Source organism: Hypanus sabinus, chromosome 2 (genome assembly GCF_030144855.1).
Source record: "Hypanus sabinus isolate sHypSab1 chromosome 2, sHypSab1.hap1, whole genome shotgun sequence".
NCBI lineage: Eukaryota > Metazoa > Chordata > Chondrichthyes > Myliobatiformes > Dasyatidae > Hypanus > Hypanus sabinus.
This window is the reverse complement of record NC_082707.1, coordinates 80,777,441-80,789,272: the sequence shown is the minus strand read 5'-3', so window position 1 is coordinate 80,789,272 and position 11,832 is coordinate 80,777,441. Positions and strand designations below refer to the sequence as shown.

Sequence of the window (11,832 nt, the reverse complement as noted above, 5' to 3'; positions counted from 1 at the left end):
CTCAGCTGGTAGATGGTTGCTTTCCCTTGGCATGGAGCAAGCTGCAGATGGCCTTGGGTAGACACTGTTACGTATCCCGTAACTGGATAACTCACCAGCAAAGATAGAGAGGTCAGTTGGAGTCTGATGGCACTATTTTTGAACGGTTTTATTCATAAAAGGGGGCACAAAAGTGAGGTTAATACAAACATTCAGAACATATACATCGGCAAAACTCAATCTAAAGCACGGGTATAGCAATAATCATCATTAAGAAATAATCTCGACTGTTGTCTAGGGGATAATATATTGTCCGTTGGGAATATAAAAGTCACTCAGAAGTCTGCAGGCTTCAGTCTTTTTGGGGAATCGCTGGGTTTCACGTGTTTCAGAGAGAGTGAGGAGAAACGACAAAACTGGCCCGGGTCTTTGACAAAGCAACTCCATTGAATCAGGGGAGCATTGTTTCCCTGTTATTTGTTCGAAGTCTTTCTCGGTATTATCAGCCACCCGCTCCCCAGGCAGTTACGGAGCGCACGTGGCTTTTGACTGGCTTCCAGCTATCACGGGAGCGTTGAGCGATCGAGTCCTTCTGGTGCGTCTCTCGGGGGTATTGCCTTCTGCAGTCCCCTTTTATCTTGACTTGCAGAGTTGTAGATGTCCATCAAAGTAGGGTGATGCAATCCCCACCCCCACATTGCCCGAGGGTGTCCACATCCGTGGTAGCTGTCACGTAGCAGGGTTATGCCCTCAGCACAGGTGTCTCTAAGAGCAATGGCCAAAACCATTACATTGTCTCTCATTTGCCTGGGTCCGAGACCCGAATTAATAGTGCTCTTGCGATTCTCCGGAAGGAGGGGGCTGCTCCCGCCCCTTCCGCCCCTCAGAGCTGTGGTACTTTCATAACAACACTAATTATGGGCTCCTAATACTCACCCCATCCAATCAGAGGCACAGTCCCAGAAAAGCAATACCTGTGTCAAAGTCTGTAACACTCATTGGGTTTAGTACTGGCAGCATAATGTGAGTTACCAGATCATTCTCAGTTGGTGCTCAATATTCCTGAAATCCATCAGTCCACATGCCCTCTTCTCATTTCTATCATCAAATACAGGAGCCTGAAGACCCACACTCACTTGTTTAGGAACAGCTTCTTGCTCTCCACCATCAGATTTCTGAATGATCCATAAATGCTACCTCATTATTTGTTTTATTGCACAATGCTTATTTCTTTAATTTATAGATTTTTATTTGCTTCTGCCACAAATCAGCAAATTTCTTGTGGTCTACAGTATTAGTGATAATAAATCTGATTCTGATTCTTGAGATTCTGATTCCAGAACAAAACTGGCACACAAGCTAGACCATGGAGAGCTGGCACACAAATGACATAGCTTCTCTGGTCCAGTTTTAGTCCACTTTTGACTTAGCATGCTTTCATACCTGGTATGATGCCATACCTGGACTGATGAATGTTAGCAGTAGATGAATTGACTCTGTGCATTCTTTTCTATTTTGACTGCTCAGCTGGAGCAACCTGGACAGGTAATATTTTCTGATTCTTGTAAAGGAGAAAGGCACAAAAATATAGTCATGTGAGTTGAAGGAGCTCAGTTAAGCTACGAGGACACAGAACGCGGTGAAAGTGGAGAGTAAGAGGGAAGACACCATAAGCTTCCACGATTTCCATTCCTCTGCCAGGCACGGCTCTATGAAGATACGCCAGGAACAGCTATCAGATTCCACATTCAATGGCTTAGCTTGCGAACCTGAGAGTTGCAGAAAGTGTCAGATGTTTTGGAGATTATCCCTGTTTCTATTAATTTTCATCATATGTGTAAGGTTCTTGGTGACCTCCTGAGCACACAACAATGCTGGTTCTCTACTTCAGTCCATGTTTTTAACTACAATATTCAGATTTGTATCATTGAAATGGGGTCCTAAATTCTTTGACTTCATATACCTCATCAGTACTCTCCGTGCCAATACTTCACCAACGTTAGAATTTATTGCGCATTTCCGCTCTAAGAATTGCATATTGACATGAATCAGTGAAGGTTAGTTTCAGTAGGTTAACAGAATGTGATTAGCTCTTGTAGAGTAAATACTCAGCTGGGTCTCCTAAATATTCCAAAGTTCAAAGTTCAAGGTAAATTTATGACATTATATACAACCCTGAGATACATTTTCTTGCAGGCATACTCTGTAAATCCTAGAAGCATAATAGAATGAATGACAGACTGCACTCAACAAGATAGACAAGCATCTAATGTGCAAAAGACAATAAACTGTACAAATACAAAGGAAAGAAAGAATATAGCAATAGTAAATAAATAATAATATCAATCCCAAGAGATGAAGAGTCCTTGAAAGTAAGTCCATAGTTTGCGGGAACAGTTCAGTGAAGGGTGAGTGAAGTTATCTCTACTGATTCAAGCGCCTGATAGTTGAGGGGTTAATGACTGTACTGGGACTGTGGGTCATCTCCCCGGAATGCCATCTCACATTACGTTCAGTATGTAACACACAGGGTAGCTCAACAGCAGTCTATCAGGATTAACATATACTTGAATCCACTACCTATCTCTCCTCTTCCTATACACAGATTAGCTGTTGAACTACTTATTTGTCATTACCAAATTCAGCCAACCACAAAAACATGCTTTTTCTCTAAACTAGGGAAAGAGGGTAGACTAGCTCTATCTTCAAAAATAATCCTGAGATTATTCTGCTCTATTTGTTGAGGGTTAGTCAGTAAACTAATGATTCACTCTGCCTGGCATCTGCCTATTCCTGTGACAGTACAAATGCCAAAGTCATTTTATCTTTTTGTGGTGTATGTATAGGTCTTGGCTTGGATACAGCATTGTCCGTAGGGGACTCCTCAGAAAGCACAGGTGATGGGGGACAAATGACCTTGCTGATTAAGGACTGGCATATGATGATTTTGACTGCAAGGCAAGTCACCTAGAATATCTGGGTGTGGAGGCCGCATTACTGAGGATGGTAGAATTTCTGGTCATATTGATTGCAAAGGTAAATCTTTGTCTTTGCCATCCGACTAAAGGCTTTTGATGTTATTATGTGCCGACATTGATTTCTCCACTGGCAACTCAATCCACACATATTTTCATTCCCTTTTCTTTTCCACTTGCTTTCATACTGTTAAGTAGCTTATTGAAAGCAGTCATATCTGTGTCTCTCTTTTTGGTACTTGTCTTAGGACCAGAAGATGCAGTTAGAGTCTCGTCTGGATGTTCCACCATGAAGAGAGTGGCACGCTTCATCTCAGATTCTGTTTTCACACCTTTCAGTTCTGATTGCACCTCTTCAACAGATGAAAACTACTCCAGTCTGTCAACTCTCCATTAGTTTTTCCTTGTTGTCAGAGAGACTGGACAGCAGTGGTTTCACATCTACATTTGCTTTACGCAGTATTTCTAAAATATAAATCTTCTTTTTTAAAATCTCATTATTTTCTCCTGATGGAATGGGATCAAACTTGTTTCCAAACTGTTTGACAAGTATTGGAATCCTCTGCTCCAGACCAGCAAGTCTCTCAAGTTCTTCATGTGGGATAGGCCATGGCCTACTGGAGTGACTACCTGATCTACTTAAGTTTGTTGCAAACCATTGACGAAGCAGTTGATTGACACTGGCATTCACCAAGCACCAATTCAATCATCGATGCTAGTCCAAGTATACTTTTCTCCATATTGAAGAACTTATTGAAGTAAAAATCCTCCAGTGATAATTCAGGTAGTACTGCTTCCCGGGGAATTTCTTAGTCAGCTTCTGATGCAGAATCTGTACATATCTCTGCTTAGGCAGCACCATTGTATCTACTCATTCTTTAAGAGTTTCTGATCACTTTTGCCATCTCTTTGCCAATCTTAGATCCTCCAAAAGCACTTTATCATCAAAGAATATTAGCTCTGTTGTTTCTGATGGCTGAATGGGGCCAGCAGAAAACTATTCTGGTTCCGCTTCACATCCACTCCACTCACCAAAAATGCATTTGACGTCACCAGACTCTCTCATAAACCACTTTTCTTTGTAGTCTTCCTTCCTTCCTTCCTTAGCATCTCTGTCAGTCAGGTCTTTGTCTCTCGCATCCCAATTAAAAGTTCTTGATATTATTATGTGCCTATTTCCACTTCTCTGCTGGCAACACAACCCAATTGACATTCTCTTCATTTTCCAATGAGCTTTCAGATTGTCAACTATTGGAAGGATAGGTCACATGACAGTTACTGCCAAAGCTTCAGAAGTAAGGATTGAGTACAACATTCCTTTACTCTCTCATGGATCTGCAATTCTTCATTTGAGAACTGTTCTCTCCAAATCTGAAGTATAGACCTTCTTAGTTCCATCCAATGGCAAATTCCTGCCAGAACTGGAATACAAGGACCAATTTTCAAGGTCGCAGATGACTTCACTGTCAAATTTTTCCAAGAGATATGCTGGTCTTTGCTTTGCATATGGGTACTCTTTTACTTCTTTGGAATATCTATATGGTTTCTTCATGTCACACTTTTTTTATATCATTTAATTGTTCTTTTTCTTCATTCCATTCTTTTTTATCCATGCTGCCACTGAGGCTCATCAGCCACCTCCACCACCCCGCTAAGAACCCAGGTTAAGAGACAGCTTAATTCCTTACATACTGTCCAGTTCTTCATTGAGTACCTGCATGTTTCTTCAATACCTCTTGTAGACCAGTGCTCCATCCAATCAGGTGCACTTTGTGCCAGTTCAGTTTGATCTGTCCCAACCACAACCGATCTAGAATTTCAGGATAACTACCTTTAACAATATACAGTGTAAGTTTGTCTCTCTGTCCATTAGTCTCCACTGTAATATGTTCTACTCCTCCCACTGGAACAACCTCACCAGTCTTTAAAATCAATCTTGTGCCATCTGACACCAGCGATGTTGCAGCTAGTGTCCACCTGTATCTCAATGTATCACAATGTGGCGCCATCTAGCTGTCAAAGTCAAGCCTCATCAGGCCGGTGCTTATGCCGGTTGCGACTAAGAGTATGAGACACCCGCCCCCGATAGGATGCCAGTCTATTGCAAGGTTGACCCCCAGCATTTTTCAGCTGGGTAGACTGGAGAATTGTGCGGTTAAGTGTCTTGCTCAAGGACACACACGCTGCCTCGGCTGGGCTTGAACTCATGACCTTCGGTTAGTGAGTTCATTAGTCGAACTCCCTAACCACTTGGCCACGTGCCACACTCATCCAGCTTTGAAGTCACCTAATGGCCCGCTTTCTGTACTGAAAAGATAAAACATGCACAGCAAGAGTGAGAGTCACTCAGTCTGCCCTTGGTATGCAGCTGTGCTCACATATTTCTTTCTGTTTTTTCCAAAAATCTTCATTCATTTTTAGTGTTTTTTGTTGATGGTGTCTTTTTAGTTTAACCTGCAAGTTCAATATGTCCCTTTCTGCCACAACTTCAGCAATCTAAATCCTTATACCAGCATTCTTTTCTGAATTACCTCAGTACACAGACCACATAGGAGTTTATAATGTGTTATTCAGTGACTGCCCAAAAACAATGTCCAGACAATTGCTTCAGCTCCTCCACAAACTGTGACATGGACTCATCTTCCTCTTGATTCCTATTATGAAATGTAAACCTCTCAGCAATAATAAGCAATATATACAAAAGGCTGGAGGAACTTAGCAGGTCAGGCAGCATCTATGGAAAAGAGTACAGTCGACGTTTCAGGCCGAGATCCTTCAGCAAGACTGGAGAAAAAAAAAGATGAGGAGGAGGGGAGGGAGAAACACAATGTAATAGGTGAAAGTGGGAGGGGGAGAGATGAAGTAAAGAGCTGGGAAGTTACCCGGTGAAAGAGGTACAGGGCTGGAGTAGGGGGAATCCAACAGGAGAGGACAGAAGGCCATGGAAGGAAGAAAAGTGGGGAGGAGCACAAGAGGGAGGCAAGGGGATAAACTGAGAGAGGGAAAAGGAGATGGGAAATAGTGATGGGGGGGGTTGTGCATTACTGGAAGTTCAGGAAATCAACCAGTTTGTGTTGCCTGTGTTTCTCTTGTCCCTCCTCCCACCTTTGAACTCTGCTCCTTATCTTTTTTCTTCCAGTCCTGCTGAAGGGCATCAGCCCGAAAAGTTGACTGTACTCTTTTCCATAGTTGCTGCCTGGTCTGCTGAGTTCCTCCAGCATTTTGTGTGTGTTGCTTGGATTTCCAGCATCTACAGATTTTCTTTTGTCTGCCTCTCAGCAAAAATCAAAGGTTTAGGTGAATCGAGGTCCTTTATGACTTTAACTCCATAGAAAAGTCGGGACATGAATGTCACCTGAAATTAGATTTGCTAGTGCAAAATATTCAAATCTTTCAGTATATGAACTCTATTGTTCTGTCATTTTGTCATACTGACCCATATTTCCAAACATTGTCACCATTTTCAAACACAATGACGTCCCAGAAAAGTTAACTTGTCCTATCCATCTCTCTCTCCCTCCCTCTCTTATTTGCTTTATTTAACTGTCCCATTCTCATTGTTTCCCCTTGTATTCTTCACTCACTACACTTCCTGCGGCTGTTTTCTTTTCACTCACCCACGTTACACAGCAGTACACGGCCAGAGTTACACAGACTTTTCTTGTGGAAGGGAACAAAGCAATAAATACCGCATGAGGATTTGTTACCTCGTCGCCAGTTGTTATGTATTGGGAAGTTGAGTGGACATGAATAACATACACAAGAGACAGAGAGGTGAGGAATGAACGTGCTGCTGTTTTTTTTGTTTGTAAGTCATCTATTCAGAATGCCCTCTCACATTACGTTCAGTGCATAACACACAGGCAATTTGGACTGCAACCCGTAGGGGTCAAAATGTACATGAATACAGTGTGCGTCCTGAGGCTCCTGTACCTTCTTCCTGACAGCAGCAGCAGTAAAAGAGCATGTCCCGGGTGGTCATGGTCCTTGATGGTGGATACTGCTTTCCTGCAACGATGGTTTGTGTCGATGTGCTCATTGGTGGGGAGGGCTTTATCTATGATGGACTGGGCTGTATCCACTACATAAGTAGGATTTTCCACTCAAGGGCATTGGTGTCTCCATACCAAGCTGTAATGCAACCAGTCAATATACTCTCCAGCACACATCTAGAGAATATGTCAAAGTTTTAGATGTAAACTTCAAAGGAAATAGAAGTACTGTCATGCTTTCTTCATAATTGGACCTACACGCTGGCCCAGGACAGATCTTCTGAAATGATAACATGGAGGAGATTGAAGTTATTAACCCTCTCCACCACTGTTCCTGATGAGGACTGGCTCATGGATCTCTGGTTTCCTCCTCCTGAAGTCAACAATCAATTTCTTGGTCTTGCTGATATTGAGTAAGAGGTTGTTGTTGTGACACCACTCAGCCAAATTTTCAGTCTCCCTCCTATGTGCTGATTTGTCACCACCTCTGATTAAGCCAATGACAGAGCTGTTGTCAGCAAACTTAAATATGGCATTGGGACTGTGCTTTGACTCACAGTCTCCACATGAGAGAATCTCTTTGTGAGGAGCTTGCACAAAATAAAGTCATAAAGACACTGTGATAAATAAATGCATAAACTCCATGTCATCCTCTGCTACACCACTCATAACCCCAGCTCGCAGCACCATTTTAAGAATGCCCTTTATGGAATTATAACATTATATCCGTATGATTTTTGTTTTTCTTATAGACATCAGGATCTCAGAAGTATTTTTGGCACTCACAAACTTATCTAAAGGTCAGCACATTGCAAAGAAATGAAACATCTCCCTAAGCAGCATCTCACAGCAAAAAGTTTTATAAAGTGTTATATAGGTGTGATGAAAATGTGCATTTTAATCAAATACATTTTTGAACTTAGGGTATTTTTATTAACAGCATTGCTAGCAGTTCTTCTCATTATTACCAAATCATGTTGACAGCTTGTTCCACACTCCCAAAGGAATGAGCCACATGCTGATTCAACTTCTACTGATGTCTGGTAGCCTTCACCATCTCTACCATCATTTATCATGAGCTGCAGTAATGACAATTAGTGAGCAATATGATTAAGTGTGAACACTAAATTTTGAAACGGCCTTTACCTATACCTGTCCAAGCACCTTCAGCAGAGGCCATTTAGCATTGGTCAAGATGAGGAACTTTGATTAGTGATGTTTTCCTTCTGAATCTAAATATAGCACCACATCAACAGAGCACAGCTGTCGCCATGATTAATAAATTAAGAGGAAACCAGAGTTTAAGCCAAGTAAGATTATGAATTTGAATGTCTCAGTTATGTATCTGATAACATCAGCTACATATCTGATATCCTCAGCAAAACCCAGTCAGCTGCCTAAAGGAGTTTAATACAAAACTATCTGAATACTGCTTGACTGAGCAAGTTTTATGCAATATCTTCATTCTCATCCTAAGCAGCTCGTTACCCCATAACGCTGACTTGGTTTGCGTCAGAAAGAAAATTCTCAGATGTGTCTAGATATGAAAGATGGTCAATAAATTCAAACTGCAAACATCTTTTCTCTGGCTATTTATATTTCCCAGCAGAAGTCTGTGAAATAAATTACTCATTACAATGTTATGTATCAGCAGACATTAATTTATTTAAACTGCAGATGCTAAGGGACATAAATCATCTCAGAAGGATAGTTCCACAATGCTATGCAGTTCAAAGAGAAACATTAAGTATTTAAACTGAAAGTTAATAATATTGTGGTCTAAATCATAAAAAAACTAAACAATTAACCAATCATATATTAATATTGACACTCCAAATAAATCCAGTTAACCAACTTCAATTCAGAGATTTTTGTCCTGATGCTCCATATACAAGTACACAGCCATAACTTTATTTGAGTAACACAAACAAAATGCTGGAGAAACTCAGCAAGTCAGGCAGCATCTATGGAGAGGAATAAAAGTTAATGTTTGGGGCCAACATATTTGCCATTTTTGAATAAGTAATTGAAAAGTGAGTCTGTAAGTATGGCTGTTTTCATTTTGACAAGTTTCAATGAAGAATGCATCAGCTAACAATAATGTCAAAAAGAGTGGCTAGGAAGAAAAGCAATCAGAACAAGCAATGAGGAGTTGCTTCCAGGGTTAGATTTTTGACACCTGAACTTCATAGAAATTAAATTTTGCAGTAGATATGGAGATAAAGTTTTGAGGTTATGAATCAGGATCAGGTTTTTGTTTTGCAGCACCAGTACAAAGTAGGGATAACAAATAAACATAGGTTACAATAGAAATAAAGAAACAGTCCAGCAGAGGAATAGCGGGGCAGTGGTCATTGGTTCATGGACATCCATAATTCTGATGGCAGAGGGGAAGATGTCCCTAAAACATTCAGCATGGACCTTCAGGCTCCTGTAACTCCTTCCTAACAGTGGCAATGAGAAGAGGACATGTCCTGGATGATGGGAGTCCTTAATGATGGATGCCACCTTTTTGAAGTATCACCTTTTGAAGGTCTCCTCAATGCTGAGGATGCTAATGCCCAAAATGCTGAGTTTCTGAAGCTTCTTCTGATTCTTTGCAGCAGCCTCTCAATACCAGACTCTGATACAACCATTATAATGCTCCATGGCACATCTGCAGAAACTTGGGAGAGTCTTTGGTGGCATACCAAGTCTCCTTAAATTGCCAATGAAATATAACCACTGATTTTGCAATTGCATCAATATGTTGGGCCCAGGATAAATCTTCAGAATCGTCTTCACCTAGGAACTTGAAACTACTCATCTTTTCCACTGCTGTACCCTTGATGAGGACTGGTGTGTGTTCCCTCATCTTCCCCTTCCTAAAGCCCACATTCAATTCCTTAGTCTTACTTTCAGTGTAAGGTTATTGTTGCAACACTGCTCAACCAGTTGATCTGTCTTGCTCCTGTCAGCCTCCTTGTCATCACCTGAAATTCTGCCAAGAATAGTTATGTCATTGGCAAATTTATAAATGGTATATGAGCTGTGCCTAGCCACACAATCATGGCTACTGGGCTAAGCCAGCATCCTAGACGTGCTTCAGTGTTCTGTTGTCAGTGAGGAGATGTTACTTTTAATCTGCACAGACTGTGGTCTCCCTATGAGGAAGTCAAGGATCCAATTGCAGAGGGAGGTACAGAGGCTCAGGTTTTGGAGCTTGTTGATTAGAACTGAAGGAGTGATTGTGTTGAATGCTGAGCTATAGATAATAAGCTGCCTAACATAGGTAGGACACCTGCCAGTTTATTAACCTGCCCTTTCACTGCCTCACCCAAGACATTTATAAAAATTACAAAGAACAGGAGTCTCAGAACAGAACCCTGTGGAACACCTATGGTCACATACATCCAGGTAGAATATGCTCCTTTACTACCACCCTCTGCCTTCTCTGGCAAACCAATTCTGAATCTACTCAGCCACAGAAGGCTATTTTAAGAGCAAGATAACAATTGTGATTGAAGTTAGAGATGGAATTAGATGCTTGTCAGATATTAGTCCCCCTCAGGTTCAGACGTAAACCATCCCTTTTGTACAGGTTATACCTTCCCCAGAAAGGAAACCAATATTCCACACATTTCAAAACCTGCCCCTGCACCAATGCTTCAGCCACATCTTCCTATTTTTACCCTCACTGGCACGAGGTACAGGTAGCAATCCAGACATTACTACCCTTGAGATCCTGCTTTTTAGCTTCCTAATCAGCTCCCTATATGCACTTTTCAGAACTTCTTTTTTACTACTTAAGTCATTGGTACAAATATGTGCAATGAACTCTGGCTGCTTTCCTGCCCACCTTAAGACCCCCCCCCCCCCCTTGGGTCCACTGTGGACCCAAGCTGAGACATCCCTGACTCTGGGAGGCAACATACCATCTGGGTGTCTTTCATGTCCACAGTATCTCCTGTCTGCTCCCTATCGAATCCCCGTTCACTACTGTTCTCCTCTTCTTCTCATTCCCTTCTGAGCTATAGAGCCAGACTCAGATGCCAGAGATCTAGTTGCTGTGACTTTCCTCTAGTAAGTCATCCACCTCGTCAGGTTCATAAGCAGTATACTTGTTATTGAGGGGCATACTCTGTACTATCAGCCTATTCCCTTTCTCTCTCCTGACAGTCATCTAGCTACCTGCCTCGTGCACCTTAGGTATGACTCCTTAGGTGTAGCTCCTGTCTATCAACTCCTCATTCTTTTAAATGTGCTGCAAGTCATCTGGTTTCCTAACACAGTCTGTAAGGAGCTGTAATCAGGGATACTGGGGTTCTTTTCGATCTCCCACATCTTGTAAGAGGAGCACATCATTGATCTGGGATTAATTATCATTGCTCTAGTTAGGCATTAATAAAGAATTAAATAGCAACCTCAACCAATTCTCCACCTCTATTTTCCAAAGATTCTTGAGCAAAAGCCTCAGTTACCCACTCTAATGCTGACCTCTCAGACTAGAGGGCCATGGCACTGGTGACCCCTGTTTCTACCCAAGGGGTCAGTGTGGACATGGTGGAGGATTACAAGTACCTGGGGATATGAATTGACAATAAACTGGACTGGTCAAAGAATGCTAAGGCTGTCTACAAGAAGGGTCAGAGCGGTCTCTACTTCCTGAGGAGACTGAGGTCCTTTAACATCTGCCAGACAATGCTGAAGATGTTCTACAAGTCTGTGGTGGCCAGTGCTATCATGTTTGCTGTTGTGTGCTGGGGCAGCAGGCTGAGGGTAGCAGACACCAACAGAATCAACAAACTCATTCGTAAGGCTAGTGATGTTATGGGGGTGGAACTGGACTCTCTGACAGTGGTGTCTGAAAAGAGGATGCTGTCCAAGTTGCATGCCATCTTGGACAA

The 11,832-nt window shown here is 41.9% G+C and overlaps 1 pseudogene; it reads right to left on the bottom strand.

The window, feature by feature from the left end:
* Positions 1-2,620: 2,620 nt before the first annotated feature.
* LOC132403673 (eukaryotic translation initiation factor 4E transporter-like) lies at positions 2,621-4,176 on the bottom strand (annotated as a pseudogene).
* Positions 4,177-11,832: the final 7,656 nt, after the last annotated feature.